The following is a 25,157-nucleotide window of genomic DNA, read 5'->3' on the forward strand; positions in this document are numbered from 1 at the left end:
ACAGATAAACCCCTCAGAACGAATAATGAGAGAGTGATACCAGGAAGGTGGGAGGAGAAAGGGGAAACTGGTCACAATGATCTACATATAGTCCCGCTCCCTGAGGGATGGACAATAGAAAAGTGGGTGAAGGGAGACATCAATCACTGTAAGACATGAAAAATTAATAATAATTTATAAATCATCAAGAGTTCGTGAGGTAGGACGAGAGGGGAAAAAAGAGGAGCTGATACCAAGGGCTCAAGTAGAAAGAAAAGATTTGAAAATCATGATGGCAACAAATGTACAAATGTGCTTGACACAATGGATGGATGGATTTTAAAAAGAGCTGTATGAGCCCCCAATAAAATGATTAATAATAATAATAAAAATATATTCCAAGTTGGTTGTTTGAAACCTGGAGTCCATTTTCCAACACAAACTGCTATAAATGTGGTCAGGTTTTTAAGCCAACCCACGAAATGCCAATTTAGCACATGAAGTATCTGCAGCGTTCTCCATGTGCCCTGCCAAAAGAGAAACGCATTATCGAGGCCAAAGAGAACATGACTGCGATTCTGAATGCAGGAACTTGAGGGGAAGCAGAGTGGAGGTTAATGAAGGTGTAGAGGGAGTCTTGAGGAGGTGCCTGGAAGCTTTACAACGACACGGTGGCTCGGGGACTTTGAAACCAAGGGCCAGGTAGGCCTGGCTTTGATCAAACGAGGTTTCTTCACTTAAAAGCTGGGGCCTCTGAACACGTTATTCTAAGCTTTGGCTGGCACAGAGGCTGCAAACTTGATTCAAACAGCAATGCCTGTGAGCGTGGGGCAGGACCCTGCAGTGTCCACTGGGACGTAAGGCCGACTCAAAGGCACTAGCAACAAGGGCAGGCTTCAGCACAGCACCACCTGAATGCCTGCACAGAATAAGCATTCAGGCAGCAATAAAGATTTTGTTTTGTGCATTTGTTTTATTCACTTGCGAGTAGATGGCTTTCTGTCTCCTTGGTATCATCGGGTGTCCTTAACCCCTGCCAGGTTTATCAGTCATTTTAGAGAATGTTCACTTTCTATGGCAATCAAAAGTAAGTGTTTTAAAGTGTCTAGGCAACAAATGTAAAAAGTAAGAGGCTGACAAGAACGTATTACCCATGAGGAAAGGATAGCCTGAGTTAAAATGAAACAACTAGGAAGGGACTGGAATAGAAGAAGGCAGGCACATATATCCAGAGGAATTTCCTAAAGAAAGGACACAGGGAATGCCAAAGAATTTCCAGGTGATTTATGGACTGTCTCAAAAGGGAGGAGAGCTGGGATAGCAAATTAGTAACAGTGGCAAACCCATACAGAATGCTAGTGAGCGCACACACACGCGGGCATTTCTTTAATCCTCCCAAAGTATTCACTATTATCCTTCTCATTCAGATGAGGAAACCAAAGTACAGCAAAGTAGAATAATTTGCCTGGGATCATTCAGCTACTAAATTTCCAAGCCAGGATTCAAGCCTGCAGACTCTGAGCCACGCCTGACTTACTGATGCTTCCCTGAGAGTGGGAACCTGACAATGTTCCCTGGATCAGACGTTCAGAAGCGGAAGCTGACTAGCAGCTACCTCTGGTTATGCCGTGGGCTGCTACTGCTAACTGCCTCTGTCTGCAACTGCCAGCGGATTCTCTGGAGAAAGGCAGGGCTTTCTCTTCCTGTAAAGGGTTATAGTCTCAGAACCCCACAGGGGCAGTTCCATGCTGTCCCATAGGGTCACTCTAAGCTGGCATAACTTGGAATGGCAGTGCTTTGGATACGTTGTGAAATCATTGACAGGCCCTGGCACCGCTTAGTATTTGGGGGTGGGGTAGGCAACTTAGGGGATTGAACGCTGCTGGACCTTAGGCGCTGTCTGAAACAATTTCACAAGCTGTACCGTATTTAACCTTTACCGACTCCCTTTGTAATAGTAGGTGTTATTAAGTCCATTTTACAACGGAAACAAATTGAGGCTCAATTATCAGCCAACAATCTTAGCCCTAGAAAATGGCAGAGGCCAGCCTCAGACCCAACTTTCCCTTCTGCCAAATTCAGTGTGCTTCCTGAAACCACATCTGGAATAGTGGAGATGCAGACCCCAGCACGTGAACACAGACATGTTAGAGAATAACCACTGCCATTAAACCAATTCTGACTCATCGTGACCTTGTGGAGGGCTTGCTAGACTGTCAATCTTTACAAGAGCCAGGAGCCTCATCTCTCGCCTGCAAAGTGACTGCTAGGTCTGAACTGCCTTGCAGTTAGCAGCCCAACACTTGCCTGTGGTAATATAGTCCTGAAAAAGCCATGGGGACACAATGGTTAGGAATTCAGCTGCTAACTGGAAGGGTGAGAGTTCAAACCTACCAGCAAGTCCAAGGCAAAAGAGAGGTGGTGATTTGCTCCTATAAAGATTACACCCCAGGAAATACTAGGGGAGAGTTCTACTCTGTCATATGCGGTCACTGAGCCAGAATAGATTCAACAGCACACAACACCCATAATCAAGTGACAGTAAAACAAGTTTGATTTAAAATGTCTTTAAAAGCAACTATATAACTATTAAGTAAAATATTTCTAAAGAAAATACCAAACCCTCTTCTGGACAGTTTAATAATTCCAAGTATCTATACCCACCCACAAAAAAAGTTTCTCTTTACGACAGCAGTATCTTACAACGCTGTTATGTGTCACTTAAAAGGCAGATTCACTCACAGTGACCGTACAGGGCAGAGTGAAACTGCCCCTAAGACTTCCGAGGCTGTGATAGAAGCACATTGTCAGGTCTTTTCTCCCTGAGAGCAACTAGTGGGTTGAAACTGGTGACCATTCATTGTACCACCAGATGAAATAAAGGTACAAGGCCTAAAACTGCTCCAGAAACATCAGGTTAGAAAACCAGAGGAACCAATTACATATGTTCTCTTTTTAAATGCGGCCACAACAAATAAAGGGGAAGGGACCACAAGGGGCAATGGGTGGACGGTAGGAAAAATCAGGAAGGGATTTTTAAGCCAGAACAGCTCATCTTGAATTCCTGCTCTGTCATCTAGTAGTTTTGTTTGCTCATCTGAAATACGATGTTATTAAAATCTAACTCTCCGGCTATTATAAAGATTAAATTAAAGATCGAATGCAAAGCACAGAACCCAGAGCTCGACTACAGTAAGAGTCTAATGCTCCTTGTTCTTACTCCTGCCCCTTTGGGAAGGCACAACACACCCCACACACCTGTGGGACACAATCAGTCTCAAGCACAAATCAACTAACCCGAAGGCTAATGCGACACTTACCAAAAAGGCCTTTTCCTCATTTCCCACCACACCCAAGTCATGATTTCCTTTTGGTCCCAATGCCTTCTTACCCATTTCTTCTGGGATATTTATCTTTTTCAGTATTTGGTGTCACCTCTAGTTGGAGAGACCAAAACCAAGGCATTCTCACTATACATACATAATGATTTTAGGTTGCCTAAATAAAAATGAAAAGATACCCTGTCAGGACTATTATTAGAAGAGTTTGATATCACATGATTAGTAATCTGGTAGGAAGACTGAGGCAGGGAGGTTACTGTAAGCAAAATGAGTAGCAATCTAAAACAAGCACAGAATTTAAGCCTGAGCTTTGTGGCAAGAAACTATGATGAGTTACAGAACAGTCTCTTCTTCCTTTGTGTTTTTAAATTAAAAAGATACATGCTGATTCCTGAAGAGGATCATCTATAACTTGCCCACATTTGTTGTGTCTGAATTATCGGCAAGAATTCAACCCAAGTCTTCCACAATATTTGGTCATCTTTCCTATAAAACCACACTCCTTTACAAGGAGCCCTAATGGTGCAATAGTTAAACACTCTGCTTCTCAGCAAAAGGTCAATGGTTTGCACCCAGCAGTTGCTCCTCGAAAGAAAGATATGAGTGTCTACTTACATGAAGATGACAGCCGTGTGGACGCCCTATGGGGCAGTTTACCCTGTCACAGTGAGTCACAATCGAATTGATGGCAATGGATTTTTAGGATACCACTTTATGTAGTAATCAAGGATTCCACTGGACTGAACTCTTTTCAGTAAAATGTTTCCACGTTGAAGGACTACAAATTATACAAGCCTACGCAGGATTTAACAGGTATTCAAGAAACATCTGCATGCCTCTTGTGAAAGGGGATATAGCAATGAATGAAATCGTTCCTGTCAAAGACCTTATGACTTGCATAGTACAGATAAGTCAACAAAAGAACTGAGCCATGCCATGTCTGCCCCCCCTTTCACATTGGGTATGGTTTTATTCTGGGTCTTAGATGCCTGGTACCTGATCCCATGGACGCCTCGTGATCGCACAGACTGATGTGCTTCTTACATGTGGGCTTTGTTGCTTCTCAGCTGGATGGGCCGCTTGTTTGTATTCAAGCCTTTGACACCCCGGATGCTATATCTTTTGATGGCTGGGCACCATCAGCTTTTTTCACATTTGTTTATGCAACCATTTTGTCTTAGTGATCATGTCTGGAGAGGCAAGGATTTGTAAGCCTTTGTTTCATGTACTTTAAACATGTTATCAGGAGAGGTCAGTCCCTGGGAAAGAATATCATGCTAGTAAAGTACAAAGTCGGTGAAAAAGAGGTGACTCAACACAGTGGCTGCAACAATGGATCAAGCATAAGAACAAGCATGAGGAAGGCGCAGGGCTGAGCAGTGGTTTTGTTCTGTTGTGCACAGGGTCACTATGAATCAGAACTGACTTCTCGGCACCACTAACACCAACAGCACTATTTAACAGCTATGTGGTAGTTACTTAATTTCAGGTCAACTTGAAGATCTACAAAAGTGTAGGGGGAGAGTAGCCTGTCAATCAGGTCACAGACTGATGGCAGCTCCTGGTGGGTGTGACCTTGTCAAGGAGGGCCCTGGTCACCTCCCCTTCTCTCTCTGTCTTCACCTTCCTGCTGGCTGACCCTGATTAGGGTCAGAGCCCTACCACCATTACTGGATCCGCAGGACTCTACACCCACCTGTCTTTGATCTTCCTGCATTCTGCATCATTGCAGGTGGTGGTATGAGTCTGCTGCAGAGGGACTTATGAACTAGCACCAGACGTGTGCACTCGAGTTGGACTGGGCTGGGACGTTTTCTTGATATAGAATTACTTCTTGATATAAAGCTCTTTCTTACACATAAAAAAAAAAGAACTGAGCCAGGATGTGCTGGAAAGGAAGATCACACACCAACGGATTGTGTGTGAACATCTACTACTGGGAGTGGGGAGAGGTCAAGGGCATCTGAACAGGCTTTGAGCGTTACAGTATTTTGAGAAATGGAGAGCATGAGTCATGAGGAGCACGCAAGGAAACTACAACATGAGCTCAAAGAGCGTGGGAAATGTCCGAGGTTTTGCGGCAAACGGTCAACAATACCCATTTGGCACAGACTGGGCGAGAAACAAGAGGACAATCGGATGAAAGGGTAAGCTGGCGTCTCATCACAAAGAGCCTTCGTTATAACATGAAGAGTTTGGACTGGTCTCAAAAGGCAATGTTCATGTTGTATGTATGTTGTCATCAACTGGATTCCAACTCCTGGGGACCACATGTGCAGAGATCTGCTCCTTTAGGGTTAGGGGGCTACAACCTTTCAGGAACCCTCACCAAGCTTGTCCTCCAAGGAACTTCTGGGTGGGTTTGATCAGTCAACTTCTTTGCTAGTCATCAAATGCTTAACTGTTTGCCCAAATCATGGATTCCTCCATAGGCCTCTAACCCAGGATATAATAACTGGTAAAATGTGAGTCAAGCATCAGGTAAATGGGGCTATGGTGGCCTAGTGGGTTATGAGTTGGGCTGCTAGCTGCAAGGTCAGCAGTTCAAAGCCACCAGCAGCTCCTCGGAAGAAAGGCAAGGCTTTCTACTCTGATACAGAGTTATAGTCCAGGAAACCAACAGGGGCAATTCTACCCTGCCCTGTAGGGGCACCAGGAGTTGGAAAAACTCAATGGTGGTGAGTTTGGTTTTTGATCTGGTGTGAAGAACAGATTGGAAGGGAAAGGCTGGAAGGGGAGAGATTAAATTGAAGTCCTGCAATTGCCCGGGAAAAGGTCAAGCTCAAGTGCTGTAACAGGAATGGTGCAAATCCAAAAACAAAACACTGTGGAGGGAGCACTTAGTGAGCCTGGCAAATTGTTGGATGTGGGGAGGGGAAAAGGAAAGGGAGAAATCAAGGATGAGTCTAACGCTGGAATCAACAAATGGGGCCCTCTGCCTTTTTTGTAGGGACTGCAAGCTGTACAAATGTCACATTTTTAAACGGGGGTGGGAGTGAGGTGAGAGTCGTGAGGAACGTAAATTCACATTTCGGTGTCCACACATGAAGTCTTATTGAAGCACAGTCACATTTATTGATTTATTAATTAGCTATCTGCTGTGACATTATATGACAGAGACAGTACATCAAAATCCACTGTCGTAGAGTTGAACCCAGCCCAGAACAAACCCTGCTAGACATATGGGAACTGCCGCACGGGGTTATGAAAGCAGTGGGTCGTTCAGGAAACAGCAGCCTGCCCCATCTTCTCCCAGAGTGGTGGATGGGTTCAAACCACCCACCCTACCTAGCAAGTGCTGAGAGCTAACCATGGCGCCATCAGTGCTCCTTGACATGGCTCACAAAAAATGGAAATACAGATTATCTTTAGAGATAAAGCTTGCTGGCCCCTGATTCAGGGTTTTAAGGGTGTGAAGATAGAAAGTACTGAACTAACAGACACAGAGAAACCATCCATCGATGTCGGAAAGAGGCAAAGTGTCAATTTTGGAATTCGTAAATGGGAAGCGTCAACAAGACATCCAGGGAAAGGCGGCCAGCCTTCGACGGAAAGATCCTCTCACATTAGGGTCTGTGCACTCAATGCTCTTTCTGCCTAGTCCACTCTTCCTCCAGACCTTGGCAACCACGTTACTCATCTTGCAGGTCTGGACTCAATGTCATTTCCCCAAAGAGGCAGTCCCTCTCCCACCACCATGCAAATATCCTTTACTGCCTTGTCTCCATCAGAAATTATCTTATCTATTGACATGTTTATCATTTTGCAGTGGTGCTTGAGGCCAGGGCCTGATCTCTTTAGTTCTCCTGCAGCAGCTGCCCTGCCCTGAAGGGTACTGAAACTCTACCAAGAGTTGGGTGGGAGGGAGCTGAGAAGAAAGAATTGTGAAACGGTCAACTGAAGCTCAGGACAAAGGGGGGAGTCTGCACAGTTGTGGGAACAAGTACAATCCGCCGTTCTCAGCACCTTCTCAGGCAGTGAAAGGGCGAAACCCTTGCAAGGAGAGCCCAGACACAGAGAGGGAGGGAGCAAGCGAGGGCTGACTCTCTCAGAGGGGCCAGACAAGCGCTGGGTTTAGGGGTCACATTCCAGGAAGACATCAAATCATTTAGATAACAACAGCCAAGCTTTTTTTAAAAAGAGTTGTCAAAATAGCACAGCAAGAAGGTCCCTGGTGATCTCAAGAAAGCAGTCTTGGGTGTGGAGGCAGCAGTCAAACCAAAAGGGTTAAGAATGTGTGGGTGGGAGGAAGTGAAGGTTTTCCAGGCTTTTGGCAACCAAGTCAGGAGAGTAAGAGGAATGTCCAGCTCTTTGGGGGTTTGGGGTTTTTTTTGGTGTGTTTTTGGTTGGGGGGGGGGTATCTTCATTCTTGTTTTGTCCCCATACAGTGACAGCACATCCTATCACTGCCTTGTTTAATTAAGTTGTGATAATGGTCAGTTTTCAGTAGCACCCATAGGCCCTGCTTCACAGGCCCCTGCCTACGTCACAGCTTACATTTTTGTCCTCTTTGCTCCTGCTACAGGGTGTTATTAGAGCTACCTCAGGGCCTTCGTGTACGGTTTTCTATTTCTAAAAACCTCTTCATCCACTTAGCCTACCTCTTTCGTCCTTCAGAGTTTAATGTCTTAAAAAAAAGATTTATCAGAAAGACAGACCTCTTATTTTGTATTGCCTCCCCTCTATATGGCAAATGAACCAGGCTCCTTTCTTGGTTAGCAGTTATAACAAACAGCTGTACAATTTTTGAATTGCTTTCCCACTGGCCAGGAAGGTTTCCAAAGGCAGGAGCCAATCCTGTCACACAAGGCATGCTCTCTGCCTACCTGCTGAGTAAAAATGATACAGACATGAAAACCTGAGAGCACTCCATCTCAGCCAGCTCACACCGCACAGCGGGCTGCTTCCTACATGAAGCGGGTTGATGGCTTAGCTATCGCCAACAGAAATACCACAGGTGGATTCCTTAACAAACCAAATTTATCCTTTCACAATTCATCAAGCTACAAATCCAAATTCCAGGTGTCAGATCTAGCGGAAGTTCTGTCTGTTAGGCCTTGTCTCCTTTCAAGTGCTGTGAGACTGAGCGACCCTCTAGTGTTGAGTCATCCATCTCAAGCTGGGTCTAGGTATGGCCGCAGGTCCCAAGAATATGTTCCACTCCCAGGTTCTCTGCCTTGGTAGCTGTCAGGTTGCTCCTCCTTTGCTTGGGCCTCTCCTTTTATCCCGTGTAACATGAAAGGTGATCAGTTAACACCCATTGGATCGGTACTATGACCAATGGAAGGGAACTACATCCCTCATTACCATCACAAACATAACCTAAGCTTCATTAACATAATCTACACCTTCACTGCTCACCCACCAATCAAAAAACTCCGGACATGAGATTGAGACTCATAAAAAACTCAATGCTAGGAAGTCATATCTGACTCATAAAGGACCCTGTCCGACACAGTAGACCCACCCCTTTGGGTTTGAGGCGATACATTTTTATGGGAACAAAAAGCCTTCTCCTTCTCCAGAGGGGTAGCTGGTGGATAGCTGATCTTGTGGTCAGCAGCCCAACCCCCAAACCCCTCCACCACCTACTTTATAAAGTTTTTGAGGCTGTGGATCTTTACCAAAGCGGACAGCCTCAACTTTCTCCCTCAGAGCACCAGGTGAGCTTTAACCACGGACTTCACACCTTATCCAACAGCGCTGCCAAAAGAACCATCAAATTCACTGCCACTGGGTCAAGGCAACCCCACAGGACAGGGATTTCTAAGACTGTAACTCTTTCCCAGAGAAGAAAGCCTCCTCTTTCTCCCAAGGAGCAGCTGGTAGTTTCAAACTGTGGTGAGCAGTCCAATGTGTAATGAAAGATTATTACATTAGAACACAAAATGGAGAAACACCACACACACAATATGCTTCACTGGTCACATATACCTGGGCATCATGGGCCAGACAGATGGACACATACTTTAGGGGCACATGCAGTTCAAAACATCACAGCTTACGTTTAATGTCCGACCATTCCGGCTACCTGACGGAGTGGTTGGTCATTCTAAATAAGTTTTATAAAATTATGTTTTGGGGTTACCACTATATCATATGATCTTCTCAATAAGCTAAAAGACATGCGGCGTGGATGCACCTAAAATCTTACAGAACTACTTTAATTGAACAAAAGCAATAAGAGTATTAAATCTAGACATTGTGCATCTTACTTTTTAAAGTCTGTAGTCTGCGAATTAAACCCAAAAGGGGTTTGGCAGGTGTGTACTCGGCAAATGCCAGTGCTGCCCTTTATAAAATGAATCACACTGGCAGCTCCCCGTGTGTGAGACACGGAACAAGTTTAACGAGATGTTTCACTGGTAACATACACATTTGGAAGACTGCATTTTACTTGATTTCATTTTCTTTTGTCTTTTACCCTACATAGAAGATTCTTTCAAACTCTACTAATTGAAAAAAAAACTACATTACAGCTTTGCTACCATCTGAGCAAATGAACTGTGCAAACTACCCTGCAGATATAATTGTGTTTAATTGAATTAAGCTGCCACTATTAACATAGCCGTAAGCCCTTTAAACCATCATAAAAACAAGTGCGTGTTACATCAATTACAAATTGGTCTTATCTTGTCCTACTTTATATAATTAGACTGATATGAATGGTCAGATGCACTTCAAAATAACAGAACTGAATTTACATTTCAAATCCCCACAGGCCCATCTTTTCACTGTGTGTTGTGTACTTCCCTATAGATCACCCCTCCACACAGCCACACAAGACACGAGTTTTGCCATCTTCTTCGTTCCCAAATGGCACCACGAGGGAACACAAGGCTAGCTCTTTTGCTGCCCAAGCAAAGCATTCGGATGACGAGAGCTCTTTTCCAAGCATGTGGCAACTGACTGTGAGAATACGAATGTGACCACAAAAAAACCTGTTCAACAGAACTATAACTGAGAAGGAAATAAGGATATTTTAGAACATGATTAGGAGGAAGTGCTGACTCTTTGTACAAATTTATATTTGGGTAAATCCTGCTTTAGGGAGACACAATATACGGAAATAGATAAAGATAAAATGGCATTCAGGGGGAACTAAATATGTTTTTTAATTTCCGTAAGTGTTCATAATTCCTTAAACAACAAAACCCCCTGGAACGGTAGCTGATTTATAAGCTTCTTTTCTTTCCACACAACTTTGAAGCTACCATTTTACAAACACTAAGTCGCTGTCAACAGCAGACAACTAAATGAGTCAGCCAAAGCAACACAGTATATGACTTCCCAGCATGTCTAAAACATTCCACCTAAGGAAGGTTAAATTACGGGATGGCAGTGAGTTTGGAAAGGCCTTTAAAGGACTTTAGTAGCACGTAGGTTAAAGTACCTAGCTGCTAGCTCACAGGTCTGCATTTCCAACTCTTCAGCTACTCCATTGGGGGAAATGCAGCGATCGGCTTCTGTGAAGATTTCCAGCCTTAGAAACCCAGTGGAGAAACCTCCTCTGTCCTAACAGGTTGCTGGCAGCAGGAACGAACTCAGCAGCAGTAGTGGGGTTAAAGGCACTTAAACGGAGCCATGGGGCACCCTAGTTAAGTGCTTGGCTGCTAACTAGCCCCCACCCAAGAAGGATGTGGCAGTCAGCTTCCAGAGTCACCGCCTGCAGTCTTACAAGAGAACTTTGCCATAGGGCTCTCAGTCAGAACTGGCTTGATGGCAGTGAGTTTGGTTTGAAATGGTTAATGGTATTCAAAGCTGAAATAAGAGTTCATTTTTTCCTGAAAAAACAAGTAAAACCTACCATATATTCTCAAATATAAGCCGACCCGAGTATAAGCTGAGGTACCTAATTATTACCTGGGAAACCAGAAAAACTGATTGGCTAGAGTATAAGCCTAGGGTGGAAAAATGCAGAAGCTATTGGTGAGTTTCAATAATCAAAACAAATGAAAATAAAATTACTAAAAATTGAGACATCAGTGGGGTAATGTATTTAAATATTTATTTTAAATAAAAACATAAATAAGAGGGCAACAAGTCATTTAACATTAGTAAACCAGCACAGTAAGTGGAAAATAGGTTCAACAAAAACAATAAGGTATCAACAATGATACCTTAAGAGTACTATTCCCTGAGCTCAATCAGCAACCACGCTAAAATCGAAAGAGTTAAAATCCTTCAAAACTGGATTCCTCATCATCATCCGTATCCCAATGCAGAGCTTCAGCTGGTGTGAGGTCATCATAGACGCTGTCCTCACTGAGATCGCCATCATCACCATCACTGCTGTCATTTCATACAAAGCGCAGTCTTCACTGCCATCCACAGCATTACTAAGACTACATTTCTGGAAGGCCCGTCACACCATGTCTTCTGCAATGTCTTCCCATGCATCTCGAACCCACTTTGCTATTAACTCTATGTCAGGCTTCATGAGATTTCCTCCTTTTGTTAGTTGGGCTTGACCAGATGACATCCATTCATGCCACTGACCTGTGTATAAGCCGAATCCCAGTTTTTCAGCACAAAAATGGCTTATAGATGGTAACTTATTTATTGGGGGCTAAAACCTTTTTGACTTACCCATTTCTACTTGATGCCTTTCTAATAAACTATCAGCTACCTTTGTTGAGCATCTACTAAGCACCACTTTCCTCATCTTCAAACATACTGAAAATAATTGAAATAATTGAAAAAAATTGTGCTTTTAGCACAAAGCATCTTGACCAATCATCATCATCATCATCATAATGGCTAATAAATGTTAAGCTCATACTGTGCACTTTGCACCATTTCAAACTCTAGGCATTCAATTCTTCAGTAATACCAGAGGTAGGCCTACTTGAAGAGTTAAGAACACAGAAGCAGAGCTCAGGGAAGTTTTCCCCCAAGTCCACAGCAGTCAAGGCAATCTGCACTCCCAGCAAGTCTGCAGGACAGAGAAGTGTCCCATGGGGTTTCCCCAGGTGTAAGTCTTTACAGAAGCACAGCGCCTCAGCTGTCTCCCACGAAGCAAGCAGGGTGGAACCCCCAGAGCTTTCCGTTAGCAGACCAGCACCTGATGAGTGCGTGACCCGGGTTCTTCTCTAGGTTCTCACAGCTGCGATCAAACCAGATCTGGCCCCAGAGCCTCCCAAAAACAAACTCTCAAAATCAAGGCAAACCAACGCATTTTGAAATGCAATCAATCAGTGCTTTGTACCAAGATGGGCGGGAAGTTGACCTAATTCATTCTCCCCAGGTTCCTGGGATGATGTGGCTGAGCACTGGACCACTAGCCCCAAACTGGCGATTTTGCCTATGAGAGGCACCTCAGCAGACAAGGCTAGTCATTAGCTTCCAAAATGGCACAGCTTTGAAAACCCTGTGGAGCAATTAGGCTCAGCAGTGACAGGGTGGCCATGAGTCAGAATCCGCTCCACTGCATCAGATGAGAAGAGTCTCCTCCAGCTGGACCCAAGCCGCCACTGTCTTCCTTGCTGGTACCTACAGTCCAGGCCTTTGCAGAGAGCTTCTCTGTAGGTTTTGCAGTTGCCAGAGAACACCAGAAAGATGTCTCCTGTGTTTTATTGACTATGCAAAAGCATTCAATTGGGTGGATCTTAACAAAGTATGAAAGTTATGAAGAATGGGAATTCCATAATAATTAACTGTGTTCGTGGTGAACCTATACATAGAAGACAATCACATAGAACAAGGGAATACTGCATCACTTAAAATCAGGAAAGGTGTGTATCAGGGTTGTATCCTTTCACCATACTTAATCAGTCTGTATGCTGAACAAATACAGGCCAAGAAGCTTGGCTACAAGAATGAACCATCAGGCATGGAAGATGACTCATTAACAACTGGCTATATACTGATGACCCAATCTTGCTTGTTGAAAGCAAAGAGAACTTGAAGCACTTATTAATGAAGACCAAGCTTAGAGCCTTCAGTACGGATTACACTTCAATATACTCTTTATCTGCCATCGAGTGAGTCAATGCTGACTCATAGCAACCTATTGTGGGCTTCCAAGACTGTAACTGTTTAAGGGAGTAGAAAGCCCAGTCTTTCTCCCAAGGTGATTTCAAACTGCCAACCATGAGGATTGAGCCCAATGAGTAACCACTCCACCAGCGGGGCTCTTCACATCAATATAAAGAAAACAAAATCCTGACAACTGAACCAATGAACATGATCATGACACACAGGGAAAAAAATACTGAAGTTATCAAGGACTTCATTTTTAACTTGGATCTACAATCTACAAACCTGGAAGCGGCAATCAAGAAACCATGTGCTTTGAGCAAATCTGCTGCAAAAAGACCTCATTAAAGTGTTAAAAAGCAAAGGTGACATTTTGAGGACTAAGGTGCACCTGACTCAAGTCATGGTATTACCAACTGTCTCATACGCATGCAAAAGATGGCCAGTAATTAAGACCAAAGAATCGATGCATTTGAAAGATGTTGGTGAAGACTAGCCTATACCAAGGGCTGCCAGAAGAACAAACAAGTCTACCTTTACAGAAGTACAACCAGACTGCTCCTTAGAAGGCAAAAGCCAAGATGGCAAAACTCTGTCTCATGTCCTTTGGCCAGGTTCCCAGCAAGGAAAGGGCATCATGCTTGATAAAGTGGTGGTGGTTATTTTTGTTGTAGGTTTGCCACCGAGGCGGTTCCAAATCATCGAGGGCCTTCCTCTCCTGCGCTGGCCTTCCACTTTGCCGTGCATGTTGTCCTTCTGCGGGTAGAGCAAAGATGAGCACAAGAGGCAGGCGCTCAGTGAAATGGACTGACGCGGCGCCTGCAGCAATATGCTTACCCACAGCAACAACTGTGAGGATGGCAAGGGGAGGGTCCTGCTCTGTTGTTATCTGCGATTGCTACAAACGGGAACCCACTTGACAGCGCTTGACTCCAACAACAAAAATAAATTCAACGAAGGCTGACCTGTCTTCCCCTCAGGGGAACTTAAAAGAAATTTGCCTTTTGCTTCTCAAACAAGTCTTGCTTATTCACCGAGAACCAGGAATGTGTGCACGCTGCCAACTGAAGAGTCAAGATAATCACATCTTGAAGGCCGAACTGTGTGGCCGAGGGATGAGTGTAATGCTTTGTGCGCTCTTGTAGCCGGTGCACTTCAGGTCGGAACGTACTCACAGCAAGGAGCTTCCTGTCCCTGAGCCCTCATATGACCGGAGGGTTCTCAAGACAGGAAGCAATAGTGGTACACCTCACTCATCTCAGAACGGGAGAGCTCAAAGCCAGGAAGAAACAACAGGCCGTGGGTTAAGAACAAGGCTGGGAGACGAGTATGCAAATCGTAAAAGCAACCAGCCAAGTGCGCCCCAATTTCTCTCCCTTCCCCTATGGTGTAATTTACCTTGACACTATAACGCTTCAAAAAGAAAATTGGACAGCAAAGACATACGCAGCACCTTCCGTTGTCATCAACTCGTCCCCATTTCTCATGTTAAGGCTCTTATTTTTAAAAAAGAAATTAAATTGCTAAGAATGTGATTTTCCTTAAACAGGAAAGGGCACAGGCCCCAGATGACTCCTTTCCCTCGGCTGCCTACATTCTGGGTGAGTGTTCCCTCCGGCATCACGAGAACATGTCCGTGATGCTGAGAGAAACGACAGAGCTAAAGCACTAAGGCTCCATCAGCAAGGAAGTGACACCAAAGAAAGCCTCTACCAAGAAGGAAAAAGTCAAATAATTCAATTATACCAATCCATCCGACCTGTCTTGTATGCAACCTACCTATTGCCTTTGTCCCATCTCCTTAACTACCACTGTTTCTAACAACTCATTTGTAAAAAAAGTTATCTTCATATCCGTTCTAACTTGGGCAGTCATTCGCAGTACCTGTGCACTCCACATGCGTCACTGACCTGATGACCCAGGTGAGCAGTTTTCTCTCCACTGTACAATGAGGTAAATACCAGTAAGTGCCTGCAGGAACTCAGTCTGCCACCACAGGAGCCGGGGTCTTGTTACCCACCAGGTCTGCCCTCAACATTCCTGACCCTGTGAGCCCCACCCCACCCCCCAACTGGGTCCTGGAAGGCTGGCCCATGCACTGCAGCCAGTCAGCAGCATCAGAAGCCAGCAATGCCACCTCACTCACAAAGCACAACAATCAAAACAGGCTCCAGACACTGCTAATGTTTGGGGTGGGGTGCCCTGAGAACTACTGGCCATAAAGAATCTACGTGGTTCTTTCTAGGCCCCATTTCCTCTGATACGTCTCCAGAAACCCTGCTGATCCACCAGACATCACAGTACTAGTATCAGGTGCTGCTGGGGCAGCAAGAGTCTGTTGACATTACGCAAGTTCCCGTACCCTACTTAAAGGAGTTATTTTAAATGTGCACATGAACAGGAAGTAAAAATGCATGCATATTACATATCAGACAAAAAATCAGATTATCTCATTAGAACATAGGAAGATATTACGAAATATATATGTGGGGGGGCACTCATCAGAAAAATGAGAGGTCAGAAAATAAAGCCTTGGTGTTTGCTAATAAACCTTATTGATGCAGCCACACATTTTTAAGGGTCCCCTCTACGTTGCTCTGTGCCATCGAATAAATTTTAACTTAGAAGGACAGAGCAGAATTGCCCCAGAGGCTTTCCTAGGCTGCAGGGTTTTTTACTATTAAATACTTTTATTGGGGGCTCTTACATCTCTTATCAAAATCCATTCATTCATTCACAAGCACATTTGCACATATGCTGCCATCATCATTTTCAAAGCATTTTCTTACTACTTGAGCCCTTGATATCAGCTCCCCATTTCTTCCCCCTCCCTCCCCTCATGAACCCTTGATAACTTATCAATTTGTATTTTCATATCTTACATCATCCTCCGTTGCCCCTCACCCACTTTTCCATTGCTCGCCCCCCAGGCGGGGACTCTAGGTTGATCCTTGTGATCAATTCCCCTTTAGGCTGCAGTCTTTAAGGGAGCAGATCACTGGGTCTTTGCCCCCTTGGCGCCAATGGTGAGTTCACACAGCTGATTCCCTTAGCAGGCAAGTGCTTACCGACTACACTTCCTTACTTCCTCTATAAAAGTATACATAAACCAACAGAGGTTCTCACTACTCACTTCAGTTGGGTTTCTGGTCAATTAAACGTGTTGCCTCAAGCGTTGCAGAAGAAATGGTGTGATAACTGTGAAACAATAAAAACAGTAAGTAGCTGGCTGTCTGCAGTTGGAACATGGAGTCTATTTAGAAGCACCCAGTTCAGGTTTCTTGTTGCCATTTAATCTAAGTCTCTTTCCTGCAAAAACCCCACCCTGAAAATTCTTATTTTCACCAATTTTTTAAAAGCATATGCCTGAATTGAAAAAACATGTTGCAACCTAATTCCCCTGAGCAGCTTAGACCAACCTTAATGAGACAGGTATCCTAATCCATTTCCTACCTTAAATCTATCAAGAGTGGATACCAAATAGCCAGAGAGATGATTACAAGTATTGTATCAGCAACACTGGCATTAAGATAGCCAAAAAGACAGTAAAACTGGAACATAGCATTTTGAGACATGTCTGAACTATTTCTTCTAAGCAGGATGTACCCATTCTATCCCTGTTTCCCTATGGTGTTAAGTAAACAGTAGATTGTAGAAATGGGAGTACAATTTAGACAGATTTTATTCAAGGTGGAAAATCACAATGCACTCCTAGTATGGGAGGGGGGCAGTCATTTAGAGAAACTGAGATAAGCCACAATGGCAGTGTGTAATTAATGTGATATATTCAGAGGCGGTGATGGTTTCTAATCATAATGTCCACAGGCACTTAGGTATGACATGTTTATGCCATTAAATGTGATCCGAATCTATGCACTACACGGAGACATTTTCTCTGTATTACGAAGCATATTCTACCAGAAGTGTCTGGTGCCTTCACGGTTTCCATTAACCTTCACCACAAAAGAACACATTGATCCTTCAACAAAAGTGACTCCCCACTCTTAGGAAACAGTGGGGTCCCCAAAAGCAAAGGCTTGAACACACAACACAAGATGAGGCCTGGGGGAAAGGGGGGTGAGGGTAAAGGATGAGTCTTGTGAAAGCAAGCAACCAAGGTTTAAGCAACACAAAATGCTCACCTTAAAGGAAATAATTCTGTGTAGTCTCTGCCCACCCATGACTTAAATCCTTCTCAAAAAATAGCCATCAAGACCCTATGATCCATTCTCATTATTTCTGCATTATACCCATCTACAGGGTCGATAGGAGTCGGTATTAACTGGTCGCCTGTGGGTTTGGGGTAAAGAAGGCTTTAAATGCTTTCCATTCCCAGCGCAGTGATGATCACTTCTTATCACAGTCAACTTCTGCCAAAGAGATAGAAACACTGGGGAGAGAGGGGCGCAGGGTGGAGTTGCCAGAATGCATAATGATGCATCTAACCAGAGACAGAAGACGGGCCACAGGCATGTATTCAGAGCCGAGGAACAATGCATGAGAGCACGAAGTCCCCTTCTCCAGGGACGCACCAGAAACCACCAGAATATACCCTCAAAGATAATGTGTTCCCAAACACCTGGCAATAATCAAACTTCTTATCTAGTCTCCCTGGAGAAGATCCTGGGTAAACACAACATACAAAGAGACCCTCGTCCCGGGATCCCTGGGAGTGACTTTGGAGGGGTGTTTAGTCGTCCTACTTAAAGGACACCTTTCCCTGAAACTCGAAGTCGGAGTCCGGATCCGAAAGTGTTGGACCCGGAGTCGGCGAGCGGCCCTAGTTTGGGGCGTTCTGTCCCTTTACCTGTAGAATTGTGACTCTCCCTCACTGTTACCGGCTCCTCCTGCTCTGGGTGAGTCTTTGGCTCTTCTCGCTGGTAATCAGGGGTCATGGTCTAAAAGGGACCTAATAGGGGAGGGGGCGTTTCCGAAGTCCACGGACGTCTCGGGTCAGCAAGACTCCCAAGTCCCACAAAGTTTCCCTTGCTGACATGGCAAGGGAGAAAGCCCGCTAAGCCCCTCCGCACCCACCTGCAGGCTTGGGAAATCTAAAACGACCTCCTCGTTCTCTCCCCACCCTCTCCCCCCGGCCCCCCGGAGCGGGCGGTCAAGTGCTGGGCGCAGCAGGCGGGGGACGTCAAACCTCAGCCCGCGGCTGCATCTCGGGGTGGTGTAAACAGGATGTCGGGCAGCGCGGCCCCGGCTTGTTTATGAGAATTCGGCGAGCGCTCTCGGGGAGGGGGCGCGGGGCCGAGCCCTCCCCTCCCTCCTGGCCGGAGCCCCCGCCTCCGACCTCGGCGGCCGGCTGCGCTCGCGGGCCCGCTGGCTTGGAAATCCCCCGCCGCCCGCGCCCGCGCGTCCCCACCGGGCCCCGGCGCGCCGAGTCCCGAGCGCCGCCCGCGGGGCGGCCGTGGAGCGCGGCGCGGGGAGCCAGGGGCGGCCGTGCCACCCGCGGGCGCGGGCTGCGCGCCCCTCTCCCGCGCGCCCTCGTCCCCGGGCTTCGCCCCCCAGCTCGCTCCGCGACACTCACCACTTCCGTGTGTCCCCGGGCCGGGCGGCGGCGGCGGCCGCTCGGCTAGCAGGGGCCGGTCGGGCGACTCGCTGGGCGGCCAGCCCCGGGGGGCCCAGGCGTGCGCGCGCCCGGGGCTGAGGAAGGGGCGCAGAGGGCGACCGAGGCTCCGGCTCAGGCCAGCGCTGCCTTCGGCTCCCGGCTACTCGGAGGCCGCCGCGGCCTGCGCTCGCCACAAGCCCGCCTCCCGCCCCGCCGGTGGCCCCGCCCAGCGCCCGCGGGAGGCCCCGCCCCCCACGTCACGAGCGGTAGCCCCGGAAAGGAGGGGCGGGGACCGCGGGGGCGGCCGCCTACGCTCGAACCTGGTGCCCCCGTTGCCCCCCTTCCCGCTCCCCGCCGTGCGACTTCGCTGACCCCCGGGACCGCGAGCTGTTGTCACCTTCGAAGGAGCGGTCAGCCAGTCCAGGCGCAAAGTGTCAGGATTTGGCTACTGGGTGACGTCTCCCGAGTGTGTAGGCAGCCCCCTTCCGTGCACCTTTCCACGCTGGGGTGCCTTTAGCTACCTCTGCACCCGACAACCTTGCACCTTCCCTCCGCCAAGTGAAAGGGGAGTTCGGGGAGCGGATCCCCCTATTTTGATGTTATTTCAGATTCAGCCTATTGCGTTAAAATAAAAGTAGCTTCAAACCTTAAGCTGTGAGATTATGAAGAACTAACATTCACTGATATCTAATGCGTGTACTTTCATTCTCTGCTAACAATCCTTCAAGCAGGTTTTATCCCTGGAGAAACTAATGGAGGCTTAAGTATCTTAACCAAGGCCATACTGCAGCTTGGATTCTAGCCAGTAGCCAAGCCCTGGTATTTTCTGTCACCTCAGATGCATGTGACAGCGGGACAATGAATCAGGAAAACTGGGGAAGTATTGGCGCATTTGAATTATGAGGTTGGCAAAGAAAATCCCAAGTACCGTGTTCTGCTGGAAGAACAAACTAATCTGTTTTGAAAGATGTGCATCCAGAAGAGTCCTTGGAGGCAAGGATGGTGAGATTTCATCTCAAGTTCTTTGGGCATGTTGTCAGGAGAGACCAGTCCCCAGAAAAGGACATCATGCTTGGTAAAATGGAGGGCGAGCAAAAAACGGGCAGACTGTGGAGGGGACGGATTGACACAGTGGCTGCAACAATGGGCTCAAGCGTAACTGCAAGGTCCAGCCTGCAGCGCTCTCTCCCCTGAAGGGGTGAGGCCTTTGAACTTTTTTCATTGCCTCAGCTGCTTTGCAGACCCTACTCATTCTCCATGATGTGCTTTGAACCATTCAAATCTGTTCTACTCCTGTGCTTAAAGAGGCTCAGCGTCTTTCCCCTGAAATCCTTGAGAAAGGTACTCCTGGAACATGTAGGATCAGCTTTCTCCAGCTAGCCCGCTGTCACCTTACTGCACTAACCCTGCTGGACAGACTTTGCTGACTTTGAGGGACGACTGTTTTGCCTCATGGAGCACAAGCAGTGTTGGGTGTGGTGTGTTAAAAAAAGGAAAAAGCCAAACTCACTGACATCCGGTTGCTTCTAACTCACAGTGACAATACAGGACAGGGCAGAACTACTGTGGGATTCCAAGACTGTAGCTCTTTATGGGAGGAGAAAGCCTTCCTCCTGAAGAGAGGCTGGTGATTTCAAACTGCTGATCTTGCGGTTAGCAGCCCAGTGTGTGCGTAACCACTATGCCACCAGGGTTCCTTAGGGTGTGGTGCATAGTTGTCGTTAGGTACCCTCTTGTTGGTTGGGACCCAGAGCAACTTATGCACAACAGAACAAACACTACCTTGTCCTGCGTCATCCTCACTTGTCCGACTCTGGCCCGTTGTTGCAGCCATAGTGTCCGTCCATCTCCTTGAGGGCCCCCTTTTACTGCTCTTCCACTGTCCTAAACATGATGTCCTTCTCCAGGGGCTGGTCTCTCCTGAGATAGCCAAAGTACGTAAGATGAAACCTTGCCATTCCGGCCTCTGAGGAGCACTCTGACCGGACTTCTTTCAAGACATTGGCTTGTCCTTTTAGCAGTCCTTGGTCCTTTCAGCATTCTTCTCCAGCACCACAATTCAAATGCATCGATTTTTCTTCGGTCTTCTTTATTCAATGTCCAACTTTCACATGCTTACAAGGCAAGACTCCCAGATTGTAGGCTTGGCTGCCACCATTAACCACTTGTATTACCCTGAGCAAAGTGCAGTTTACTTATTAAAACTGAAGAACAGACTAGATCTTCCCAGTGCACTCTGAAAGGAAGTAGAAGAATGGAGAAGATAGGACAATCACTTGAGGCAGGATGTTGTCTGTGTCACAGGTATTTGTGTGCAAGGCGTGGCTCCCCTGCCAGGTACTATGAGCAACTTAGGGCTGTCTGCATCATTTTCCTCACCTGTGAGGTGGGGCTGATGCCTTCAGAGGGGCTTTGCTGATGGTGGACTAATGTGAGTATAGTGCATGGGCAGGCACATGGCCTGGATTTGGTGGATCAATCATAGTGATTATTACTGAGCTGGGCCTGAAAGAACATATAGGAGGGCATGAATGGAGAGAGAAAGGAACTAATTTCAAGCGAAGCAATGGTAGTAAAGAAAGCAAATCAGGAGAGAGGTCATGGTGGAGTTTAGATCGGGTTCCCTGAATTCAAAGAAAATTGCACTAGGCCCTGAGGATTCAGAGAAAAAAAAAAATGCCCGGTTTCTAACTTTGTAGACATTTGCTATGGAATCCGAGGAGATGGACAAATGGCAATACAGAGTGATCCATGCCTTCAAAAGTTGATCACAGGAGGATCAGCCAACCCAGCCGGAAGACGTCAGAGCAACTGACAGGCAAGTCCCAGAAACCAGAGAGCAGGTGGCATGCCAGTCAGTAGTAAGTATAGGTTGTGTGGCCAGGAAATGACAGATGCATCGCATGCAAAACAAAGTTTAAAAAAATTGCCTAAAAGTAATAGGTTGCTTTTGAGGGATTGAAGCACATTGTTATCTTAGGAGGGGACATAATTATTAACTTTTTTGGTGGGAAAATGAGTTGTGCAGGGTTGTCCTGTGCCATTTACGATGTTTAGCAGCATCTCTAAAGTGTACATGGCATCTGGGGACTCTCCCCAGAGATGCCTTTTGCCCTCTCTGCCCTCCCACAATTCTGACAACTGAATGCCTCCAAGAGGCAAAGTTTCCGTAAGAACCATGTGTCTAAGGATAATATGGAGGGCAAGGAGATCAATTGCTTAACATTATAGGTCATCGGGCATCCCTGGGTTGTGCAATTACCATGGGCAATTGAGGAAAGCCCTAGCCATGTCCTCCCAAAAAATAAACCATTGAAAACCCTGTAGAGTGAATGGCAGTCAATGGCGTGGGCATGAGTCAGAAATGATTCCACGGCAACTGGGAGAACTGCAAGACACAAGGTATGAGAGCCGTAGCTAAAGCCGCACTGGGGAGGACTAGAGGGGAGATGGGCAAAGACTGAGACAATAGAGTAGAACAAACAGACGAACAAAAACCAACCACCCACTACTAGACAATGGATTGCAACTGTCTAGGTGGGTTTTGGTTAATTAGTCTTGTAGGCATACAGGGTATTTGACAGCATTATATTCAGGACAGATCTTGACTCTTTTTTTTGCTATGAATGTAATGCTATTCTTCTTCAATTTATCATTCTCAGCATAATAGACCATACCATTGTCTGATTCAAAACAGTTAATACTAATCCATTTGAGTTCACGAATTTCTAGTATATTGATCTTTATGCCTGGATTACAATAGCAAAACATTAGATTCAAACAATGAATGAAGTTTGCCTTCAAAAGATTACATGAAACAAAATTAAGCTAAAAATCACACAATTCAACTATAAAAAGCTAAGAAGTAGAAATGAGTGACAAATGGTCTTAGTAGTCTTCCAACCCTAACATAGATAGCTAGTTAACCTAGTTTATATTTTCTTCTGATTGTTCCTGCCCTTGCCATCTTTTTAATAGATATGTAATCACAGTGCACCTGTAACTTTCCAATTTAGTCTTCGCACTTCATCAGTTTGCAAACATGTCCCCGTATTCCTGCATGGGTCTTAATAGCCGTCATCTTAGCGGCCACATGACGTCCCATGGAGGAGCGTAATTTGCTTTCCAGGTCCTTACACTTGATTACTTTGTGTTCTTTGTTTTTATAAATAACGAGGTCTTGAAATTCCTCATGAAAATAACTTTCAGATCATAACTAAATATTTAAGATTTCAAAATTGACCTTAGAAGAGATTCACAAAAATGGGATTATTTTGTCAAATGGGCAGAATATTTTTGTATTTTAATGTATATATTCATATTTCCTAGCTATTTTCCAAAACGTTTCTACAAATTTGCATTGCCATGAGAAATGCATAGATTAAAAACCATCATCAGAACACAAAAGTCTCACCATAGTGAATGAGGGGGAGTGCAGAGTGGAGATGCAAAGCCCATTTGTCGGCCACTGGACATCCCCTTGCAGAGGGGTCTAGGGGAGGAGATGAGTCAGTCAGGGTGCGATGTAGCACCTATGAAGAATACAGCTTTCCTCCAGTTCCTAAATGCTTCCTCTCCCCCTCCCAACTCCCACTATCATGATCCAAATTCTACCTTGTATTGCAAGACTGGCTAGACCAAAGGATGTACACTGGTGCAGATAGGAACTACGAACACAGGGAATCCAGGGTGGATGATCCCTTCAGGACCAGGGGTCTGAGGAGCGATACTGGGAGGGTGGGTTGGAAAGGGGGACCCGATTACAAGGATCTACATGTGACCTCCGCCCTGGGGTATGGACAACAGAAAAGTGGGTGAAGGGAGACGTCAGACAGGGCAAGATATGACAAAATAATAATTTATAAATTATCAAGGGTTCATGAGGGACTGGAGAGAGGGGAGGGATGGGAAAAAATGAGGACCTGATGCCAGGGGAGAGCAAATGTTTTGAGAATGATGAGGGCAGTGAATGTACAGATTTGCTTTACACAATTGATGTATGTATGGATTGTGATAAGAGTTGTATGACCCCCTAATAAAACCATTAAAAAAACAAACAAACCACCATCAACTCTGTGAGAGAAAGATGCATAGAATATCAATTAGTGTTATAGTAGGGGACACTAATTTTTTTAATAATTTGTATCTGTAATGCATTTAAAGTGTCACTTTTTGCTCTACTTTTGAATTTCCATAATTATTAAAGATACTAATCATAGTGGCTATGCTTTCACACTAATTTCTGTTTCTACTTTTCCTTTATCAATGTGTGTGAGAGCGGGAGAGGGAGAGAAAATTCTCATTTTGTTCCTTGTCCACTATTAATGGGATCATACACCTTTCATTCATTTGAAATTATGATATTTTAAGTAAAAATAGCTGTCTTAACTATCAGTGGTGTTTTAAAACAAATACCATCAGTGCATGGCTTAACAAACTGGAAGTATTCTCTCACTTTGTAGGTGGCTGACAGCCCAAATCTACGGCTCCAGCTCTAGGGGAAGGTTGAGCTCTCTGTCCTGGCACCATGCTTCCCCTGGGCCTCAAGAGTCATCAGCGAAGGGTCCCACGATCTGAAGGTCACACTCCACCCTGACTTTCCTTTCCTGAAGCCATGAGGGCCTTCTCTCTCTCCTTTTCTCTCTTCCAAGGTAAAAGATGTGACTCAAGCAAGGGTGTGACTTGAGTAGAGGGGTGACTTGAGTAAGCGTGGTACTTAAGTCACACCCCTTATAAGACTGTTACTCAAGACATACCCCACACAATCCTGCCTCATTAGCATAGAGAGGTTGGATTGGCACAGCACATCATATAATGGAGGATAACTACATCAGATCACAAAAATGAAAGACAATCAGAGAACACTGACAATTGTGGTCTAGTCAAGTTGACGTGCATTTTAGGGGACACAATTCAATTCCTGACATTTCATTCTTTGGCTTCCCAAATTCATGTTTTTGCCATTTGTAAAACATACTCATCACATCACCTCAACTTGAAAATCTTAAACTGACATGAAGTCCAAAATTCATCTTCTGGTCATCTAAGTCAAATATGGCTGAGAATTTAGAGGTGTGTGGTGGCCTTAAATTTTTCATAGACAAATGGAATTAGAAGATAATGAACTTTTCCCATGAACTTCTGTAGCTTCTCTGTATTGCTTCCTAGGACAAAATTCCTCCTGATCGAGATTACACTTCTATTACAAATGGTAGAGAATGGAGTGAAAGAAGTAATAAATGGCACCAAGAAAGTTCAAAACTAGCAGAATAATTTGCATTTGCTCTCAAGATGTCAAATAATCG

At 45.5% G+C, this 25,157-nt stretch overlaps 1 protein-coding gene across 4 annotated transcripts in view; it reads right to left on the reverse strand.

Moving 5' to 3' along the window:
* Positions 1-19,047, reverse strand: part of JAK1 (Janus kinase 1) — a 121,741-nt gene extending 102,694 nt beyond the window's left edge. For 3 of the 4 annotated variants that reach the window (XM_075557176.1, XM_075557178.1, XM_075557169.1), the window contains exon 1: positions 18,832-19,047. The gene's annotated coding sequence lies outside the window, so the exon portion shown is untranslated. Of the gene's footprint in view, positions 1-16,431; positions 16,497-18,831 lie in introns of all 4 variants that reach the window. The other variant, XM_075557174.1, reaches the window with a different exon arrangement.
* Between the last annotated feature and the right edge of the window lie 6,110 nt (positions 19,048-25,157).

This window comes from Tenrec ecaudatus, chromosome 1 (genome assembly GCF_050624435.1).
Source record: "Tenrec ecaudatus isolate mTenEca1 chromosome 1, mTenEca1.hap1, whole genome shotgun sequence".
Taxonomy (NCBI): domain Eukaryota; kingdom Metazoa; phylum Chordata; class Mammalia; order Afrosoricida; family Tenrecidae; genus Tenrec; species Tenrec ecaudatus.